Below are 6,523 nucleotides of genomic sequence, written 5' to 3' on the forward strand. Positions count from 1 at the left end.
TCCCTAGGTGCTGGCTAACTATGTAGGAAGAATAGCTGACCACCTCCCTCCTCCTGAATACCCATTTATGTAGCCCAAAATTCCTTCCTGGCACCATGTCACATTAAGTCTTCATACTAAGCTATTGACCAAAATGTTAAAGGTTTGTATGTATGACAATGATCCCTTGGGTCACCCTTCCTATCTCCTTGGTTCTGAGGCCTACCTGTTTGGCCTACATTTATCTTTCTCAAACTTCTCCAGTTCACATGAAACTGGTAACTGTGCATGCCTCTGAAGACAGCAGGGTAGCTGGGGACATGTGTGTGTGCCTTTCAAACTTTGTACTGTGTGCATATATTATCTAGACACAATAAATAAGTCAGCAAATAAATACATTGGATATGTTTCACCTGCTTTGATTCATCCAATCCTTCTAGCCTGTCCTGACCCATCTGGTAATTTATGATGCATTCACTTGAAGTAATCCATGAGGAAAGGTGGAAAAAGATAAGTCCAGATTCATCAAAGCATATTTAAGTCAAGACATCAAGTAATGACTTTTCCAGTTGGAACACCAGGAACTCACACATTTCCTTCAAGAAGACAAGCCCTCTTTTAAGTGGTTGCTATTGCATATCTGGTTTCCTTAAACAAAGGCCCACGTGATTGATCACCCCACTTCCTTCTTTCTGGGGAGTTTCTAACTTCAGAGCAAGCTGGGAGAAATATCACTGTCCACAAAGACACTGCTACACTCAAGAACAGCTCACCCAACCATCAAGAAAGAATTCGACTCCCTCACAAAACCCACACCACAATTGCCCTGTCCTCACATTTGTGGGAACATTTTGAGTACTGCAAAGGAACAAACCTATACTGCAGTGTCAGGATTTGTTAGATGGCTTCACTTATTTTAAGGCAGCATCAAGCAGTCCCAAAACAGCAGCAAGAATAGCACACACAATGACAATGGCAAATTTACTATGATTTAATTATATAATAACTCATGCTTCCCTTAACACAAATACAAGAGAACCTTTTTAATAGCATGGAGGAGGTAAAATTATAACAAAATCTATTAAGTAGATAATTAGTTTTGAATACAAATCACCTGCAAAAGTTTCTTTCTAAAGCACACAAAATTACAGTAATTTAAGGCAAAAGCTGTGTAAAAGTCAACTTCAATCCTGCTAAACCATCTTACCAACATAAATCAATGGTTCTTGACTTTTACAGATATAATAAATCAAAAGCAGTTGACCACTGGCCTTTGCTCTTCTCTTTGCCCACATCCTAACTCTGGCTTCCTAGTAGGTGACAAATACACTAGACCCGTGGTCGGCAAACTGCTGGCTCGCAAGCCACATGTGGCTCTTTGGCCCCTTGAGTGTGGCTCTTCCACAAAATACCACAGCCTGGGCAAGTCTATTTTGAGGAAGTGGCATTAAAAGTTTAAAAAATTTGGCTCTCAAAAGAAATTTCAATCGTTGTACTGTTGATATTTGGCTCTGTTGACTAATGAGTTTGCCAACCACTGCACTAGACCTTGAGCCTTTTTACCCTGCTGGCAGTGAGGCATTGCTTCTCTTGCTTGGGCTTTGCCACATGATTCTGTGCAGGCACCTGCAAGTGGTTTCCAGACACCTCATCCAGAGCCAGTACAAGCCATGTTTTTGTTTTTGTTTTTTCTCCAGCCTGGACATACCCCCATCAGAGACCTAGGAATCCAGAGTCAAACAAGGGCATCTTTCAAGACTAGCACCATTGGCTACCAGTGATCTTGATTGGGACATGGAATAACAGCCAGCAAACTGTTAGAAAGAAAAGCCCTTGAAGGTGGACTCCCCACATCAGCCTGTCAATATTTCAGCAAACACTTGAGAGGACAGTGGCACCTACCCCACCAGGTGGGCAAATGGACAGGGATGCCAGCAGGAGCTTCCATAGCATGGGTAAGGCAAGTCCTGAGAGCAGAGAGAGCTCTTACCCATCATGGCAACCCTATGGGCAATCCAAGGGCACCAATTAGTGACATTTCTCTCAGCTTCAAGTTCTCTGAGCAGAAGAGGGCCTGCCCAGAAGTGTCAAGGGGACACCAAGTGCATTGGCATAGGGAGAGACTAGGCTGACAGCAGGTTCAATACAACAGGCTACACCTAAAGCCAAAAAAGAAAATGGGTGGAGGTCAAAGGGGGAGCTGGGTTCTATTTCAACACTAGATCTGAGGTCAGAATTCAAGAGACTTCTCAGAGGAGCTATAACTTCAGGTTGGACTTGGGCAAGGAGAGGGGGCAGAGCCCAATTTGTGAATTTATTCCCAAAGTCCCCTCACATGGTGAGTTGGGAATCTGACAGGCATCAGTGAGGTTGGCCCTAGCGGGGGTAAGAGCCAGCCCTTGTCATCATTCAGAGAAATCATGTCCTCTGTAGACTGGGTGAGGCTCCTTCTGAGTCACCTTGCTCATCTCTAAGCACACACCCAACATTTATAAGTGATTAAAGATGAACGTATGCTGGGTATATACCCAAAAGAATTAAAAACACACTCAGATAGCCCTATAGCCATGATCATAGCAACAATATTTGCAATAGCCAAAAGGCAGAAACAAAGTGTCCATCAAGTGATGAATAGATAAAAAATGGCCTATCCATACAATGTAGTATCAGCCTTTAAAAAGAAGGAAATTCTGCAATATGCTACAACATAAATGAACTTTAAAATATTATTCTAAGTAAAATAAGCCAGGCACAAAAGGACAAATACTGCATGATTCCACTTATATGAGGTTCATATGGTGATGAAATTCATTGGGACAGAAATTAGAATGGTGGGAGTCAAGCATTAGAGAGAGAAGAATGGGAAGTTAGTATTTAATGGGAACAGAGTTTCAGTTTGGCAAGAGGATAAGGGTTCTGTGGATGGATGGAGGTGACTGTAGCACAACAATGTGAGTGTATTTATTGCCACAGAACTGCACATTTAATAATGTTTAAGGTGGCAAATTTTATGTTACCTGTATTTAACACTTTTAAAAATGCATACAAAAATTTGAGAATTTCAGTTGAAAGATTAGTATAGGAAGGGTGGTATAGTCATTACAACTGCTAATCAAGAATTGTAAATGACATTAAAAAAACAACCATGTTAATGTTATTTTAGGTAAAAAAAAAAAAAAGCAGGATACAGGATTATATGTAGTAAATTTCAGCTATGTAAAGATAAAAATGTCCATATCTGTACATATGTATGTGGGAAAAGAAAGGAAAGAGATGTATATGCCAACAGTGGCTATATTCTGGAAGGTGGGCTTCATTTCATCACACCATTTTCCACAATGAGCATGTGTTACTTTGATAATGGGATGAAAAGACAGGATAAGTCAAGTATAAAACCAAACCACAAAAATTTAAAGGAATATGAATATTTATTCAATCTCCACAATGAGAGAGTTCTCCGGGTTTAACAGGAAAAGACAGAGGGAAAACATCGCATAGGAAAAGAATAATTTGTTTAATTACTTAAAAAGTGAAACGCAAAACCAAATTTAAAAGGCAACTTCACATACTAGAAATACAGATGTCCAACAATCGTACAGAGAAAGTATGATCAAAGTCTTTAATGAGCAAATAATTAGAAGGTAAAATAAAATACCACTTTTATCTATTATCATTGGGGGGGGTGTTTAGGGGTTTTATTGATTTCATGGTTTTTATTTGCATGCTTATTTGCTTTATTTTTAGCTTCACTGCCCTCTTTCTTTAAACAGGAGAGTGGGAAGAACAGCAAAATAGAGAAGCTTTTGACAATGTGGCACTGAAATACTATCCTAAAAGAGTCATTTGAAATACATAAAAATTTTATTCAAAAAGTTGTTAACCATAGCATTATTTGAAATACTAAAATTTGGAAGTAACCTAAACATTGAATAACTGAAAGAAGGTTGTGTACATTGATAAAAACTACCCAATAAAATATATTCCCACCAGTATAAAGCATCTTTACAAAAACCTGTAGTAACCACATATATTTAGTGGGGGGAAAACCAAGAATACAAAATTGTACAATAATAGTATGATGACAACCATATACAAGTAAAAATTCACACCCCAAAAAAGACAAGATATTAAGTGACTATCTTGGGGTAAAATACTGATGTATTTTTTTTTATCTTTTACTATATTTCTGTTGTCCAATTTTTCTATTAATTACCACAATTTTGTAATCAAGAAAATAACTTTTTTTTAAGTAAGGGGACCACAAGATTCTTTAGCGATGTTCATTTCATCCCAAGATGTAGTCTAGAGAGCCACAAACCCTCACCCTCTTGTAGGTGGGAGCATGGGAGTAGGGTATGAAGAATGATCATGAATGGATGGTGAAGGGGGGAGGGAAAAACCTAAGGGTGGAGGGGAGGTAGGGATTGGCAAAGGAGAGTGAGGGACCAGTATACAAACTGGTCAACCGAGGAAAGGGGCTTTGTGGAGTCAGGGAAGACTCTGACTGCTCAGCGGAGGTCTTTGTAGACCCAGTAGTAGGCACTAATGGTGTTCTCAAAGGGCAGGATCAAAGAGGGATTTCAGGAAGACACATGGATTCCTTAGGGACTGAGGGAGGAAAGAAGAGGGGTGGGCAAACTACTTGGGAAAGAGGTGAGAAGGGCTGAGGCGATGGTCATGGTAATGGAGAAAAAGAGGCTGACTGCCAGAGTGAACTCCCTATGCTATGCTTAAACAAAACATACTTCACTCACTCCTGGACATGGCTTCATAGGCAAACCCAGGGTAGAGAATGAGCCCATAGGAGGAACTTGATAACAACCACGTGGATCCAGCTCAAATTCAGAGTTAATGGACAGCAGCTCCATTCAATTTACTTTCTGTCATGACAAAAAGGTTCTAGATCTGTGTTGTCCAACATGGTGACCACTAACCAACCACATGTGGCCATTGAGCACTTGAAATATGGCAAGTGCAATTGAGATTCTCTTTTTGAAATGTTTATTTCATTTTAACTAATTTAAAATTAATAGTCAGATGTACCTAGTGGCTACTGGACAGCACACACATTGGGGTAGTGGTTCTCAAAGTGTGGTCTTTAGAGGAGCAGAATGATTTGTAAGAAATGCAAATTCTCAGGCCTCACCCAGAGGCACTGAATCAGAACTTTTACAGGCAGGGCCCAGCACACTGGATTTTAACAAGCCCTTCAGGTGGTTCTCTGATGTACCCTCATATGTGTGAGCCACTGAATTAGGACCATTCAAAATTTCTAGGATCACTTGTTCTAGTTTCAACTGAACTGTATAAAAGAACCCCTGGCCAAGTGAAATGGGACTTTCTACAAACAAAGTGAGTGGAGAACCATTAATAAAATATGTACTGATCAGTGAGGTTGTGAGACAACAAAGATGTGGTTTATATAAACTAAGTCAAGATAAGGAACAAGGTTGACTTTCATATCTAAAAACTAGAAGTGGCTCCTCATCCCACTGTATGTTAGAGATAAATAAAAGAAAACCAAAGGGGCTCTAAATTGAGTTCAGTATCACAAATAAACAAAAAACAACCATAACTTGTTAGATGTTTTAGAAGAGTATGGCACTGAATATGAAATGCAGAACTTCTAAAAAGAGAGATTTGTAAAGGGAGGCCAAGGGGAGCTGAAGCATTCTGAGGCTACACACTCATGCAGCAAAGATAAGACAGAAGCACTTCCAGCAAAGACAGATTAACATGCAAAACCCAGATGTTTCTTTGGTAATGCAGGTAAATTACTCCCCAAATGGCATAGTTCAGCTTATGATTTTTTTTTTAAAGCAGAATTCGGAGATTTTTTTTATAATAAAACTGTGCTTCAAGAAATAAAGTGAGGAAAAGTGATGCGTGTATGTATTATAGTCAACAGGAGTGACAAATGAATGTGAAATAAAACTGTGTTAAAACTTACTGTAACTGCCAAGACCGGTTTGGCTCAATGGATAGAGCGTCGGCTTGGGGACTGAAGGGTCCCAGGTTCGATTCCGGTCAAGGGCATGTACCTTGGTTGCGGGCATATCCCCAGTAGGGGGTGTGCAGGAGGCAGCTGATCGATGACTCTCTCTCATCGATGTTTCTAACTCTCTGTCTCTCTCCCTTCCTCTCTGTACAAAATCAATAAAAATATATTTTTAAAAACTTACTGTAACTGTAGATAGGAAATACAGCTAAGTACACTGAAAATATGTCATGGGAAATTTACAGACTGGATTGTAAAAATCGTAGTGGAAGTGATAAGATCTATAAAGTGGATGAAGAATAAAAAGAAAAGGCTGAGGGAAACCATCTGTATGTGAAGCTGAGACTTCCACAGAGAGAAATGCTTCAGAATTGGGGAGATAAATAAGGCCTTCGCTTCTGAAGTAGAAATTGTTGCCAGAACACTGAAGTCACTTCATCACTTAGAAGATCATTGTGTTATCATAAATACCTCTATTGTAGGCTATTTAGTAAAAGATAATCATAAAATTCTAAAATTTTACTGATTTGAAGTAATCTTTTAATA

The sequence above is a fragment of the Pipistrellus kuhlii genome, unplaced genomic scaffold (genome assembly GCF_014108245.1).
Source record: "Pipistrellus kuhlii isolate mPipKuh1 unplaced genomic scaffold, mPipKuh1.p scaffold_m20_p_124, whole genome shotgun sequence".
NCBI classification, from domain to species: Eukaryota; Metazoa; Chordata; class Mammalia; order Chiroptera; family Vespertilionidae; genus Pipistrellus; species Pipistrellus kuhlii.